Below are 17,054 nucleotides of genomic sequence, written 5' to 3'. Positions count from 1 at the left end.
CTCTATTTGTCGTCCCCAGGGACCGGCACTTGTCAGTGTGCAGCTCTACAGAGATAGATCCCTCCTCTGACTCTGAGGGAAATCACCTCGTTTGTTTTGTGTCAATCCCCTCAAATCCTACAACACCATTGTGCTCTGGCTGCCTCGGCCCTCCCCTGCTCTCCCCAGAGAGTACAGGCCGCATACTAGCATTCACGTGAGAAAGGTCAACTTAACAATACAGAAAAATAGAGTTTGCTCACCTTCTTTTTATAATGCTAAGTAGTAACTACTGCAGATGTAAATGTGTACCATTGCCATCCATAATACGTGTTTCTGATTGGCTGACAGAAACCCATTAAAGCTGTATATCACACCTAAAACATGGACCCAACAGTTAAGGAAGGTCAAATCCCTCTAATAAATCAGTGCTATAGGCTGTGAGAAACCACAGACACACTAAGCCTGTTAGTAAATTTACATTTATGGAGCAAAAAGCATTTATAGCTCAAACTACTGACCACGTTAGTCAAAAGAAGTTTTAGAAAAAATTAAGCTTTTTGTTGTTGTGTTTTGATTTACTTGGTTGGTGGCTGTAGTTAAAGCCTTGTTCTTCATATTTAAAGCAGTATTAGTTGATGTTTGGCCACTTGGGGGCAGCACAACAAGGTGTAAATACATTAACATATTAAGTAATAATCAATCAATCAATCAATCAATTTTATTTATAAAGCCCAATAATCACAAATCACAATTTGCCTCACAGGGCTTTACAGCATACGACATCCCTCTGTCCTTAAGAATAAGTCTTTATAGCAAACATGTAAGCAAACAGTTGCATTTATACACATCCAGCAGACACAGAAGAAGATTAGCATTCATTCTTGGTCGTGTTTTTGGCCACCTGGTGGATGGATAAGCATAGGTGTAGTGCTGCCAGAGTGCACTGCAATGACGCTCCACCACTTTTTTTCTCCAAGTGAGGAAAAAGAATATTTGCAATTTGCATAATCCAGTGAAATTCATATAGCCTACATTTTTTTAAGTGCTTGAAGATCCAGTCATCGATGCAGCATACGTGATATAAGAGAGCCAATAAAAATGGTTTGGTCAGTGTTGTCACACTGACATTTAAAGTGTTGATTGATTCACAACGTCAGCTCATGCCAGAAACATTCCACCTTAAAAGCTGCCAGTAGCCTTTGAGTGGCACTGTGAATTACACTAGTTTATTCTCAGTTATAGCGAGCATACTATATATGAAATATGAATCACTCCTCTGACAGTTTCTTTATTTGTCATGCATTTGCAATGAAGAATTATAAAGCCAGCCTGTTAAATTTAACCAGTTAGTGGTGCATCCACATTGACTAGGTGCATACCTTTGAATCCGCCCACTCCATTGAGTTTGAGTTGACTGATTCTTCTTGCCAACACGTTCCCACTCTAAATTGTCACATATTGCTTCTTTGTCAGAGGACATTAACATATTATCTGCTAGGTATCCTCCTGCAACTGCTGTTAATGTTTGAGGATGTTAGGTTTAGAAGAAAACGTCATGTTTTGGCTCTACATTCATACGGGAAGCAAACACTAACCTCGTAGGTGAAAGTCCAGGGTTTGGTGGACCCATACACCACCCCTCCTGCCTGCCCTATAAGGACTTTCCAGCTCCTTATATTACGTCTTTACTAGCAGTGTTTCAAATATGACGCCATCCAGCAGCATATCATAACACCGTGAAATGTTCCGTCTGGACATGTTACAAAGTGACACCACCTGATGACATCATACTACCCCAAAAGATCGCTCTTGTGTCTGACATTGAAATTGCTGACAAAGCAGCAGTGTTTGATGACTTCAGAATGAGAACAAGTTGGGCTTGCATCATGACAGGAAACAGCAGTTTCGTGGTTGAATAAAAAACAACCAAGCAGCGCTATGGGCGGCACTAACACAGTTGTCAAGTTGTTGTTGAGCATTGTCGAGCGGTGCACTGAGAACCAACAAGGAATAATAACAACAATGGAAAATGAGCTAAGATAGATAGACACTGCAATTGAGGCTATTCTCAATAGTCTTCTCAATATCACTGAACATCGTAGTTTGTTTTACCTTTCTCCGCTCTGCTCTTTAAAACCCTGGCAAAACAGGTACATTGGCATGACTATGCACCTGAGTCCGCTCCATTTCAGGGCGCCAGTGCACGGCTTAGCATGTAATGGTGAGAGCCAGGAATGCAATCTGTCAGCCAGTGGCAGCAGCCACGTAACTGTCAGCTGACAGAAAACTGACAGAAAACAGCTGCCCAAAGTTGTCCAAACAGTAGACATAGTTAATATCAAAGTATTGATTAGTGCAGTTTAACATCAGTTTTAACAGATCAAGACTGCTTACTTATTGTGCACTACGAATCACATTTCTGCTCAATATTTAACTTTAATTAAATAATGTATTTTAACCAGCCATGTGGTCAGCTGACTATATGTAAGAGGTCATTTGCTGATCCTTGACTAAATTATTTTCCTACATTTTCCTTGCTCACTGGATGTGGATCTGTCCCCGTATATCTATTTACCGCTAAACAGATTTGGTGGTTTCTTCTGCTTTACAGAGCTGCTTAGCCTTTCTCTGAGAACCAGATGAATCTGCACGCTCATGTTTTATTTGCTCTGGCAGATGCGTCTGGTTCCCCCTCTGCTTTGGACAGGTTTCCAGCTGCCTGAGACATGCCATGCCAATCACAAACATTTATCTAATATGGGGAACATTTGAGACCAAGACAGTAAAGAGGTTTGCTATAGAGGTATTTCTGAAAACAACCAAAACGACTGCAGCTGATGTAGAACCCTCTATTGAAGCAGCTATTGTGTCAGTATCAATGAACTGGATGGTATATTTTCGCTAAAAGAACAATCAACTGCACCTAAAACTTTTCTTAAGAAGAAGGATGTGTGTTCTGACAGAACTTGGCATGAGCTTAATACACCAGCTCTTAATATACCAGCTGATTGCTTCACGCTGTACTTTCACATTTTTCTGTGGCTCTTTTCTTTTACAGCCCCTAATTTCCAGGGCTGGTACCTGCGGTTATTCCACAGGCTAGATAATAACATGTCGGGCAGGAAATCCAAAGTGCAGGATCATTTTGAGAAGGTGAAGGACGAACCCAAGGTGATATGTAAACTCATCTTCATAGAGTGCCGAAGTCACGCCCCTTCCGGTGAAGCTCATGGGACCTTAGATCGGAAAAAATATGAATGGCAGTGAATGGGGAGAGAAATATTATCTTTTGTTCCCGTTTGAGTTTCGACATGAAATCCAAATATGTCGTTAATGAATTTAAAACATAAATTTTAAGGTCAAGAAAGTCATACTTTGTGGTAAAACTGTTGAGATATAAGCTTTTGAAAAAACGTAATTAGAAAAACTACACAGGAGGCGGTCGCGTATGTGACGTCATAGCTTTTGCTCGCTTCCAGCAGCTTGGAGTGACTGCAGCCTGGCACAAAACACACAGACATCTTCAATCATAAATCGATTAATCATAAAACAGTGGAATTTCAGCGGGGAGGCCAAGCTGCAGGAAGCGAGCGAAAGCTATGACGTCACGTATGCGACCTCCTCCTGTGTACTCTTGAGTCTTTCTAATTAAAAAGCTTATATCTCAACAGTTTTACCACAAAGTATGACTTTCTTGACCTTAAAATGTATGTTTTAAATTCATTAACAACATATTTAGATTTCATGTCGCAACTCAAACGGGAACAAAAGATTATATTGCTCTCCCCATTCACTGCCATTCATATTTTTTCCCGATCTAAGGTCCCATGAGCTCTACCGGAAGGGGCGTGACTTCGGCACTCTATTGGTCGACTACAAACACGACATATCATCAGAAACATGGAAGTAGCTACATGCCCATTAGCCCACAGTGTCATTAACAGGCGGCTCGCTCAGTGTGTGACGTGCACTTGTAGATAAAATACAGGCCTATATTAATGAAGGGTCATTAGTACGGTTTTGTATTTCTCTGTAATGTAGCACAGTGTTAACAATGTTACTGATACTATTCTTTCTCACACCTTCAACTCAAACCTTTGTGTTGCCCCGCCCAAAATATATAATATTATAATTAAATAAAGATCATAAACATGCGAACGACTAGTCAAATAATGGCCCTAAATGACAGCTACTGGTCGACTTGCTCGAAACTCAGCCCTATTGAGAACGCCCCCTGGAATTAAAGAAATGACAGAGGTTCCAGACTGACTTGCATCTGCAATGTGATGTCACTAGCTAAGCCCAGAAAAAAATTAATCATTGTAGGATTCAGTAAGGAGCTGTAGTATCCAGGAAAACAATGACTATGTGTCAGCTCTGATGGGAAAATAAAAAGATGCAAGGACAAAGTATTTCAGTAAACGTTTGGACAATTACCAGCTTCAGTAAAATGTGTCCACACTGACGTTCAGTAGCCGATATTGGCTGTAGCCTGCTGTATGAGTTAGTATACTGTCAGTCTTGTAGACTCTTCACACCTTGGTGATGATCAGCTGGACTCAGCAGCTGCTGCAGAAAAGGAAATGTTTTCTTGGTATTCTTCATTTAATAGCTCATAAAAATAGTTAGTGGCAGATAGAATCACTGCGGCTGGTTGGCCAACTTCACCATGTACTGAAACACACAAACTTCTTCAAAATATCATATAATTAATTACGTCCTTTTTTCAATGAAACACCTGGAAGTTAATGTCCAAAGCCGATTGCATGAGCTGACTACTTCAAACCTGATTAAACCCTTGAGATCTGACTTTGACACTGACATACTATTCACACATACCATTAAAGTTGACAAGCGTTGTATTTTGAGCATACAGTATGTACCCCTCCTGTTGACAGTATGTGGCGGCACAAACAACGTGAGGCACCTCCAGCAGAAATAATAAGCATTGTGGAGCAGTGTACCGAAGCAGGTGCAAAGACGCCTACTTCTTCCTCCCCCATCTCTGACGAGCCCCCATATCACACGCAGATGTTTCCCATCAAAGGCACCCACAAACCTCTCCACCCTGAGTATGTAAACCAAGATAAGGACCCATTCAAACAGAGGGACTCTGTAAACTGCACCTTGCTATTGAGCTTTTCTTTCTTTTACAATACGCACTTCAAGACGGCGAGGTTTTTTTCTTTTTTTTTGTCTTCTCTGAGGGGTCACATATGCTTTAGCGCCATGAGCAAAACATGTAGGTAGGATGTCTGTGATAGGCATTTGTAAATTGACAAGAAAAAGGGATAATACCAGAGTGGTATTTGGATGCGGCGGGAAAAAAAGCAAATGATTGAATAACAGTAATTAAAGCAGTTATTCGTTCGGCGAGCACCTGCATGAGGGATGATATTGCTCCTTAATTCAGCTCAGTTTAACTTCTCTCAGCCGGTGGTTCCAGCATCGCCTCATTAATCGCTGATTGGCATCGAGCTGTTCACAGGAACAAACTGTTTACTCTGTCTTGCCTGCTTTCTCTGGGCTGCATGCAGCGACGGCCTCTCTCAAATGCAGCATTAAGGCCTATTGTACTGAATGAGGCCAGCATCACGCTTTTTACATGTTCTTTTGTGAACTATGTGATAGGGCTGATTCCTATATACATACACGGCAGAATAGGAGGTGTCACTGTGAATCATACGGTATATTCTGCATGTTATTTTTCACATCCAGTGCAGAAGTTTCAGGTGAGAAGGTGCATTTACTGAAAGCTACATTTACTGGAGGTGGTTGACAGTAAACTTGGTTGAGTCACCGATGAGGTTTACTGAATTTCCATGCTTAACAAATGATATTCGGAATCCTTTTTGTCTGGCGAGAGGGCCTCATGCAAAGAATGAAAATTCTAAATTGCCAGAATAAATGTTGGCATTGTACATTTCTGCAAACCATGCATATTTGTACATTTCATATGAAGCGGATAAGTGGAAACATCATGATTCTTTACGTTTCTATTTACAATTTTATGTTTTGACAATGCTGTGGTTAACTTGTTGTTGGGTTTAGGCACAAAAACTAGTTGGTTAAGGTTAGGAAAATATCATACTTTGGCTTAAAATACCTGCTTGTCACCACAAACCATGGCTGGACATGCCTCATATCTCAATTAAAAATATCATGTGTCATTTGTTGGACTCGAACAGTGGTCTGCTTCTTTGCAGCCATCCACCATCCTCTTATCCTCCTAATAAGAAACGCAGCTCATGTAATCTGAACTATGTCACTTCAGAAATGTTGAAATCATACATACGAAATGTAAAAATGTTACATATCTGTGGTTTGCATAAATATACAATGCCAACATTTTCTTTAGGGGACTGGACTGAACATAAAACCTTGTGAGCAAAGAATGAGCGTTATACTTTCTCAGGTTAGTGCTCGAGTTTTTGTTAAAGCTGCTCTAATCAACATTACTAAATGTAGAATGGGTTAAATGGCATAATATTTAAACATATATAAAAAGGGATCTCTTGTAGTGGCAAGCTTAGTCATCACCTGACTTTGCAGTTTCCCTCACCTCTACTGACTGTTTGGCATCAGCTCATTGTTTTGGTGTATGCAGCTCACAACTTTATGGTTTTAGTGAAGTCTCACAGCTTAGATCAATACCCAGCTGCAGCAGCAGGGGTTTTCATTGGAAACACTCTGATAGACTCACCTGCCCAACATCAGATGGCAGACAGACACAGAGAGCGAGTAGCTAGTAAAGATAGTGGAGTATTTAGCAGCTCAAGAGCCATAAACTTCCCCCAGGAGTTGGTAGAGACCAAAACAGAGCTAAAAGAGAGTGAACATTAGCTTACTGTATTGTTCTACACCCAAGTGGCCAAAAACCTGCTATGCTACTGCTATATCTTATCATTGATAATAGTAGAGGAGAAAAGTGGCTGCATATATTTACAGGCATGGGACAAATTAAAGCAAAAAAAACCCTGAATAAATAAACTATATAAAAGGCAGATGTTTCATATATGCTACGGCCTTCACAGTCACATCTCTGGGAGATTTTTTTTTAGAGAGAAACACTGTAAATCAGTGTTTCCCAACTGGTGGGCCATGGATCCATTCTGAATGGACCACAAGTGACTCCCAAATGTGTGACGTTTGTAAAAAAAAAAAAACACACTTTATTTTGAGGTACAGTGAATATTCGGCACAGGGCTTTTATCTTGAAGTGGCATTTCCTGCTGTAGAGTGAGGGACTAACAGACAGCTACTTGACAGAGACAGCAAACTTGCTCAACGGCATGGCCGAACACAACTATGATGCTGAATGTAATGTAACTGCGTGGACCTTGAAGTAATGACTGAGGAGAAATCTGGATACTGTGGCTGGACCAGTTGGAAACCACTGCTGTAAATGATCTTCACCACCATCATCAGAGAGAATGGTGCTCACTCCAGCAGTAGAGTTTTAGACACTTGGAGAATGTATGATAGGGAGCACTGAAGCTGTGGTCATCTAACAGGGTCTATTTTATTTTCAACACGCAGCTCCGCGAAACTTCCAACGGGTAAAAACTAAATAGAACTGTGCAAAAACCGAGAACAATCTGTTTAAAAATACTTACAATAAATACATTATCACACCATTTTTTGTTACTGCGGTAGATAATTCAGTACCAGATAATATAGCCTGTGCTTCTAAACCCAGCATAACCAACTGCATTATCACTTAGCAAAACTCAATAAGAAGAGTGAAGCATATAAAGTTTGGCTCGATATTCAGTAAAAGAAAAATCAGCAAATCTATTTATGCATCTTACATATTCAAAAATGTTTAAAGTTTTCAGTGTTGACACGTGAAAAATGCTTATTGTTTTCCCCTATAAGCATCGACACACACTTAATATAGAACATAGAGAAAGTTGGCAGACTTGCATGCACACTCACACATATAAACACAAACACACACACCTTTCTTGAGCCTTGCAGGGGCAAACCTCCCACCCATGCTGCCTCGAAACACACCTGCCAGTCAACATAAAGTAGGGTCATATCCCAACGGACATCGACTAGAAAGCAACCTACAGACAAACAGTCTAATGTATGCAAGATGGTTTGGCGGGGTGGGAATAAGCTATACATTCTACAATATATCAAAACACAATTAAGTGAACTGACAATTACAGAGAAAAGGAAACCTGTAATTATCTCTTTGAGAATTAGAACTTCAACTGATGGGAAATAATAGCTGGTTATGGATGATAGTGTGGTCACATTGTTATTTATCTGCCAAGTGAGTTTGATCAACTCATAAGTGCAACTTATAAATAGTAAATTAGTGGGTTTGGTTCAGTTGCTTTACTTGGTTAACTTGGTTGTTTTCTAATCGACACATGCTTCATTTCTCTTTAACAGAATCTACTGAAAAAAATGTCTGAGGTTGAGGTTTCTATGGGTCAAACATGGCGGCTCACGAGGGACAATAGTCACATTCATTAAGGGAATAAAAAAAAGGTGAGCCAGAGATGCAAACTGTTTATTTTGAATACAACAAGAGTATTTATGCTGCGAGTTCCCTTTAATTTCTGTAATTGTGTTTTATTAGAAGTAAACCTATGCTGTGGTTAATGTGTGGTCATGTTGACTTTTAGAACCCCTGGGTTACGGTCAGGAAAAGATCATGCTTTGATTTAAAATACCTGGTTTAGATGCCACAATCACAGCTAGAAACAGCTTTTGTTGGTCTGCAGTTTTGCAACCATCTCACCTACATGTCTCAGCACCTACCATCCCCTCCACCTCCCAATGACAAAGTCAGCTCCTGTACATTTAACTAGAACTACGTCACTTTAGAAACACTGATAGATATGAAACGTACAAATGTAACTAAAGGTGCTCCGATCGATACCAGTATCAGAAATGCCTCTGCCTTAAATGCTGGATTGGGTATTGGTGAGTACATGAGTCTATGCACTGATCCAATACTATGTAATTTATTACAAACTTTAACACAGGTTTTACACCAGGATAAAATGCTGGTTTTCCCAGAAATCAGTTACAACTGTCAACTACTGCTTTAGGGGCCATACACATGCCGTGATTTTTATGCCCTAAAATTCATTGTTTTAAATGTAGACGCACAGCTGGGACACTTTAATACTAGAGTGATGCCATCGCAGCATGCATGCATGCATTCCCAAGCATCTGTTTTTCAGGGCACGACGGCTGCACCCTGAGATAAATAAAGATAAACTTTTGGAACACAGCAACGTGCACCACATCATGTGACAAGGAACAACCAATCACAGCCAACAGATATCTTTCCCTCCTTCTGTAAATATCAGTCTGTGGTAAAAATGAAGAAGAAGTTGATAATTTTAGTGCATGTCTACCCAGAGCTTTATATCCAACCCATGGACAATATTTTTGGCCTAATACACACTTCAGAAACAGTGCCTGGTGGAAGATTAGCTCCGCATGCAGGATTTCTGGTAAGAGGGTTAAGATATGGTTTTGGTTATGGTCACTTAGCATCCTCAGATGCAACCTGCGTCCGCACCCTTGAAAGTTGGCACACAGAGGCACAAGAGTCGCGCCCAGCGCCCGACATCACGTTTTCCAGGTGGTTAAAGACACAGCATGTGTACAGCCCATTACAGCAGCAAAGATGACTTGATTTCCGGTAAAGTGTTACATTGGCTGTTAGCAAAATGTCAGTAATTTTGCAATATTTTATAATGAAGTCCTATCAGTAAAAAAGGCAATGTGCGAGTATTCAAGGCAAGCAAGTTTTGAAAGGTGGCACGTGTTGCTTGCTCTTAAATTGTGGCAGCACTTTAAGGTTTTTTTTTTAAAAGGAATTGTTATTTATTCCTAATAATTTTTTTATTTTTATGACTGACTATTAAATTAAGTAATAAAAGAAAGTTCCATGCAATTCAGTCTCTGGGTGTATTTGCTTATGTTTTACAAAGGGTTTAAGCTGAGCCACGCCATACAACAATAAAACAATCATTTTATATCCATACTGGGTTAGCAGTATTTTTTTTTTCACAATGGTATTGGATTGGCATTCGGTAATGGCCAATATATATATATTACAAAGTCTGTCACATATGTCTTCAATGCAATGTGATTTAGGGACCTGCGATCTGTAAGAGATGATACCATCTGCCCATTCAACACAATTGATTACAGAAGAAGCTGCCATCCCTTTCTTTTTTGCTTTTGGCCATAACAGATAAAAACAATAACGTTACATAAATAACGCAAGTAACTGTAACTGCCTAAATGCAGAGGAGCAGGGGTGTCAAACTCATTTTAGCAGCATTAAAACAAAGATTAATAACAACATCATTTAACATAAGTACCAAATTCAGCTCAAAAATAACTGTCAACGTTCACAGACATGTCAACTGTTTATTGCTAGTCACCCGTTATTAGCTTGATTAGCTAGCATGCTGACATTGCATTAATTAGCCTAGCGGCTAGCGGCCATTTTCCTCTACTTATAACATAACAAATATATATATTTATACTTTTTCTTACTCACCGTTGGTTTAAAGTCACTGCAGCTCCTGACAGAACATTAAGGTTGAATTTCAGCTTGAATGTAGTTTTTTTTTTTCAGCCGAACATTGTTGAAACAGAGCAGCTAATGTTGCCGTTAAGAAGCTAGCCGAGTGAGACTCGGTCCAGGCAGGTGACGTTACGTCTTGTTGTATCTCATGACGTCATGTTCACGTACGGCACGTGCTCTGTCTGTTGACCCCTTTTTACTCCACATCCAAAATATTTCCACACAGCTGATTTATTCTCGAGTAAATAATGTTATCATGGTCTGTTTCTTGTCTGTTTGCCATCTGACTGCCGATGGTGACACAGACTTTCAAAATAAAAACCCATCCTAAAGATACCATATAAATCGATGTTTACACTTTGCAGCGATAATACTGGATCGTTGATCACTGAATCAACATATCGATCCAGATCGATGGATCATTTCACCCCTAATATTAATAATTTCTTGCACGTGGCAAAAGCACATAAATGTAGAAACACAAGATAAAAGCCGCCTGTTAAATGTGTTTAGTTGAGCAGCATGTCAACATATTACCACATAAATGAACAAGTACTGTATCTAAATACACAAACATATTTGATCGTAACATGCTCCTTTCCCTTTTTGTCTGAGCATATACTGAACAGTAATGACTGAGAAGACAAAAAACATATGCATACATCAGCACAGAATATACATGTGTACATATACACATACAATAAGATGAAAGTAAATATAACATTATAATAATAATAATAATAATGATAATGAAGAAATAAATAAAAAAAGGAACAACCATCACCCCTACCCTTCCCTCACAATGCCGACTTTAGGTCACAGAAGTAAGATAATTCGCGAGAGGTGACCAAACCTTACCAAAATATGGAAGTTTGTCCATAAGAGTGTATTTTATTCTTTCTAGGTGAAGTGTGCTTGTAAGGTCAGTGATGCCTCTGATACAGTGCTGAATCTCACTCTGAGTTACTGTTGTTTACAAACTAAAGAAATGAGAGATCATTTTAATTTTTACTGAATATTTGAAGGCAAACTGAATCTATATCACTTATTTGGTTGCAATTCTATTTCCTTAAATAAATAATACATTTTTTATACTAATTTGTCATATCGTCAACATCCTTCACTGTTTACCAAAAACCCCATTGTAGCAACTATTACTGTACATTTCACAACCATTAACATTGTGTCAGCCACTGCCAGTTAGCCTACAAGCTAACAAACAACATAAACACATAAAAAAAATGCTAACTACACTTACAATTCTGGTACGTCTGCTAGTCACCAATTTTGTTGGACAACACTCTTATCTGAGTCTGGTGCTGTGTTCAAATGGGGTCATGGTTTACATGTTAACAAGAAGAGTGTGTGTGAACGCGCCTCTGTTGTATTTATGACTTTGTAAGTGGAAATTTTTGGAGAGCTCTGAGTTATCAACTTGTGTGGGGCATGATGCCAGGTTCAGATTTCTCAATGAGGGAGAAATAATAGATCTGCTTCCAGCCACTTCTCAGACTTAATAATAGTTAACTATTATATGGGGAAAACCATCGGCATATTGGTATTAGTATACTCAAGAAAATCGTGTCTGGTGGAGGACTTAAAACCTTTCAAAAGTCTCAACACAAAGACAGAATTTCCACACCTACATCGTGTGATCACCACTTTCTCCGTGACAATCAAGCAACCCCATCTGCCGAGGAAGGCCAGGAGGTGTGGCTGAGAGCTTCATAAACAACACATAAGTTGGACCTTGTGTTGTTTTGTTTTTGTCAAAGTCTAAATTCTCGTCTAATACTAATTATAAAGTTCTAAATCAGGTAATAACTCACATTTCCATGGTTACCGAACAAATAAAGAGAGGATTTCATAGTTAGGAAGTTTCTGTAATGCAGCCCCTGGTGATTAGATTGCCAATCTGTCAACTAATGCACCTCAATTTAAAACTCCATGTTGGAAATCATCCATTTTACTGAAGTGCGTTTGCGTGAGACACTAAAGCTCTTCCAGCTCCGGGGCTGCTGCTCTCCGACCGACCTCTGACCTCTCTGGAAGGAGCTGAGCTGAAAAACATAAAATACCTCTGATGCGGATCAATGCAGCGTCACATTATAATTATCCAGTATGCATTGTGTGCCATTGTTTTCCTGCGTCGTGTGAGTGTATGTCAACGAGAATGTGTTGGGAGGCAGAGAGGGAGAGATAGAGACGGAGTGAATGAGCAGCTGTGGCAATATTTCCAATATTTACTCTCCTCCACTGAGTGCAGTTGCTCGGGCCTTTGAGGAGCAATCAAACATCCGGAGATGGTCGGAAGATTCTCCCTTTAAGCCACAAGGTTTTATTTGAGAAAGAATACCTTCTGTTCATAGGATTTGCAGCCATTTCATTTGAATCCATCTGTTTTTAAGGTGAAAAAGAGAGAAGAGGGGGAGTGAGAAAAAATAAAACAAACAACAACAACAGAAAAAAAAGCAGGCTATTGAACAGAGCATGTTTGTGCATCATATTGTGCTTGATGTAATGTAGGTCAGTGTTCTGCACAGCGCCAGATAAGACACGGGGAACAAGTGTTGTGTGTACTTACAAGCAAATATCTGTCAAAATAGCAATTGACAGATCTACAAGAGCCTTCTCTCTCCCTCACTCCCTCTCCCTCCATCTCTCTTCTTTTTTTTTTTTTTTTTTTTTTGGCCAGGGAAGTGGTTCCTTCGTCATTAGCATTTTTGAAAAAAGGGCCAGAGATTTGGGCCTATCTGCCTCCACTCGCTGCCGCAAAGCCAGTCTGGCCCAGGTTGTTATCTGTGCACTACAGAGGTGCAGCTGTTTAGCAAATGGATTTGCAGATTTTTAAAGGGAGATGAGGAGAAAAAAAAAAAAAGAGGGGGAAGAATCAGGTATTCACAACAACCCTCCCCAAACTGGCATTTTGTGTATGTGCTGTGTGTATCTGCGTGTGGACATGTATGTGTATGCGTGTGTTTTCTTATAAATCTTTACCTTCTGTTTTCTGAGGCCCACATTATTTTTGGAAATGGCATTAAACACAAAAAAGCATGAAAAAATGCTTATTCTCTCTTTCTGCGCGTTCCTTTATTCACTTTCCAGCCTCCCGAGGGGCCTTTTCTTCTCCTGAGCGGGCGCCATCGCCGCTCCGGTTGCCTAACTGGACCGAGGGAGGCTGGGAGTGGAAGGAGGAACCAATGGGGTGCTTTAGGTGGGGTGGGGATGCTGCTGTCTTCACCACAGCTGCTGGCAAGTGCATCTCTTTTGTCTAATGCAATCCCAGCGAGGCCGACACTCTCACACACACACACACACACACACACACACACACGTGGAGGAATTCTGGCTTCAATCAAGGGCCCCCATGGGAGAGAGAAAAGGGCCCTAAGCCATTGGAGACACTGAGGGTGGTTGGCTTTCCTAAGTGGGGGTATGTATGTATGCACACACACACTCACACACACGCTTCTTCAAACACACACCGCCTTGTGTCTCCCTCTTAAAGATACAAACAGACACTGCCAAAATATGTACACACATGGACCCTCACACATGCACAAATACACACCCGACACACACACCACACACAGACCGTGCAGTGTGAGCGTGATGCCTCCGAGCTGCAGCCTCGGTCTCTACCAGGAGGTGTCGTATAACAAACCAGAGGATGCAGAGATTGTCTTGCAGAGAGGAGGGAGACGAACATGACGCCCTCTGCAAACTAATGGCACTAAAATTCAGCGATCCACACACACCTGACCTGGTCAGAGAGTGTGTGCAAAACATTTTCAGCACTTCAGAACAACAGATAACATCTTAGAGCATATTCTAAGTGCCAAAATGTACGAGAAAGACAAGTGCACAATTAATTTCTTTATGCAAAACTGTCTTTTAAATACATTTTAATCGGCACTGCTCTGTGTCAGCACCATAAATAAATACATTGTCTTTAAGGTATATATATATATATATATATATATAAGGATATTTCTAACCCTTATTGTGCATTAAAAATGTAGTACACCTCTTTACATTTAATAATGTATATTTTAGTGAGCAATGAATATTGTACCATCTGTAACAGCAACTGTAAGTCAATCCATGCATGTAAGTTATTCATGCTGTCACCCAGTCTTCCCACATAGCCATTCTACCCAACACGCCTCGAATTTGTCGGCTGCACGCGTTTGTCTGACTCCTGTTTTATGTTCATATATTTATTTATTTTTTTCTTTTTGTACCCCTCCTGCATTCTTGTTTCTCTGCTGCAGCTACACAACAAAGATCATTAAAGTTTCATCTCGACCACTTGGTTAACTCCACCCATCAGGTCCGTAAAGCAAATGAAAGTAAAATGAGGAAGTGTTTTCTTTGTCTCAGGGCTGACAGTGAGGAAACAGCTGATATTTTGACAAAGTTATTGCATGTTTTTAAGTGTGAAATTTCGGTGAAATGTGGCTGGAATTTAACACAACTTGCATCTGTTAACATTAAAGGTACAAAAGTATTGAAGCAGTGGCACATAAGTCAGTCATCTGCACTTTTTTTTTTTTTTAGCAGAATCCACTTTGAATATGTTCAAATTAACATTTTTTTGTTGATATTTTCCAAAGCAATTCCAGTCAAAAGTATTATGGGCTCTATGGGCAGCCATTTCCCATCATGCTTTGCTACTCTGCTGTTTTCTCTGACTCATCACGTCTCCTTTGAGCTCCTCGAAGTGTTTATCCTCCTGAAACACCTTTGACCTTTGGCTCCGATGCTCTAAAAGTCAAAGTGATTATTTCAGTCGTGGGAGCCTCTCAAAAATTAACTGCACACAGACTATTAACAGACTGATTAATGACAGCAGGCTTATACTGAAGGAAATGAATTCAGATTAAGTTTCAGCATTCCTTTCATAATGTCAAGTTTTATTTATTTCTTTTTTTTTTTCTAAGCAAGAAATAAGATATTCCAAAAGTTAGAAGCAACAGATGCACTACTTTGCATTTGTTATCAGTGTAATTGAATAGGCTATTGTGCTGATAAATGCTTAAATGCTTTAAACCGCAGCTGAGGGGACAGTAGGTGTTCTTTGTAATGGCTGAACTTGCTTCCAAAATTAACAAAGAAATCTATTCAAATAGAAGGGAAGAGGTGTGCAGGTGTCTTTTAATTTTATTCATCTTCTTCTTTGCTGAGCCATTAGTGGGTTTTGTCTTTGCCCAAGCATTGCGTGGGCGGCAGAGCTAACAATTAAACTATTGTTAAGACAATTGAGAACTGATAAAACTGTATTTAGATGGTGTAATATTCCAACGTTGCTTTACTATAATTACTATTAAACCATTTAACCTTGAAATATCTTCAGCAGGGGAGCCGGAGCTCGAGCAGGCAGCTGGTATAAAGTTGAGAAATTATCAGATGTCAAAGTTGGTGAAAAACAGATAAAACGTGTTTCTTTAAATTGTTTTTTTTTTAATGAAGATGAATCATATTTTCTCCCTTCAGGAATTTATCTTTCTGTTTGATAAAGTTAATTTGCTCTGCAGGCTGCAGGACATCAGGTGAACCGGCCGTTGTCAGAGTGGGTGACGAATGGGTGCAGAGAAAAAGCCTTTTTTTTTTTTTTGGCCTTCATTGGTGGTTCGAACAGATGCTGCCTGTCCGCATGTTCCTCCCCTCTGCCAGAAATATCAGGCTGGGAATTAGGAGAGGCGATCTATAATTTAACGTAGCAAGTGACAGTTCATATGCTGCAGCAGCAAAGAGCCACAATAGAAGTGCATCTCAGTGTTGGAGATCCAGGCTCGCCTCAAGCCATCGCCTCCTCTCTTAGAGTAGAGTAGGAGTGAGGGAGGGTGAAATAGGGAAAGAAAACACCAACACACACACACACACACACACGTATCCTCAGTACTTCGCTCTCTTGCTTTCTGCCGGGGAGCGGAAAGAAGAACCTCCAGTGTGGCATAATGACTTTGCAGGGAAACAATAAGAAATAAATACCTTGGAGCTCCTCTATTAGTCAACACTTAAAAATCTTTTTTTCCTCCCTCCCTTCTTCTCTCTTTCTGACTCTCTCACGCTCTTAATGAGCCTCTTGTTGGAGAGGTAACTAGGGCCGCCGCTCTGCTCCGCGGCGTTCACGATGAGGAGACTGTTCGCTGTAATCACACAGAGGCTTGAGATGGAGGGAGCCTGGATTAGCTACTTTACCATGTGAGGAGTGTTTAACATGGCACCCGACACCGTGCTCCTTCCTTCCTGTCTTCGCTACACAAACACTCGCCGTCATTAATTTCATTCGCTTATCACAATCACTCCCCTCCTCTGGTGTCTTTTCCTCCTCCGTTCCCTTCATCCCTCCAAAAAACCCTCAATTTGGACCCTTCCTGCTTTTTCGATTCAGGCGTCAGTGCAAATTATTGCTGCCCGCTGCTAAGAATTACTAGGTAAGGAAGCTAAATGAAGATGAAGAATTGGAAAATGTTTCCAGTTGGAAGAATGTTGATTA

The 17,054-nt window shown here is 40.2% G+C and overlaps 1 long non-coding RNA gene across 1 annotated transcript in view; it reads right to left on the bottom strand.

Moving 5' to 3' along the window:
* LOC125893268 (uncharacterized) overlaps nt 1–10,654 on the bottom strand; it is a 98,967-nt gene extending 88,313 nt beyond the window's left edge. The window contains exon 1 of the long non-coding RNA XR_007449851.1: nt 10,526–10,654. This is a non-coding gene — a long non-coding RNA (uncharacterized LOC125893268). The remainder of the gene's footprint in view (nt 1–10,525) is intronic.
* Between the last annotated feature and the right edge of the window lie 6,400 nt (nt 10,655–17,054).

This window comes from Epinephelus fuscoguttatus, linkage group LG8 (genome assembly GCF_011397635.1).
Source record: "Epinephelus fuscoguttatus linkage group LG8, E.fuscoguttatus.final_Chr_v1".
Classification (NCBI taxonomy): domain Eukaryota; kingdom Metazoa; phylum Chordata; class Actinopteri; order Perciformes; family Serranidae; genus Epinephelus; species Epinephelus fuscoguttatus.
Note: the sequence above shows the minus strand (reverse complement) of the source record. Positions and strands in the feature narration are given on the sequence as shown.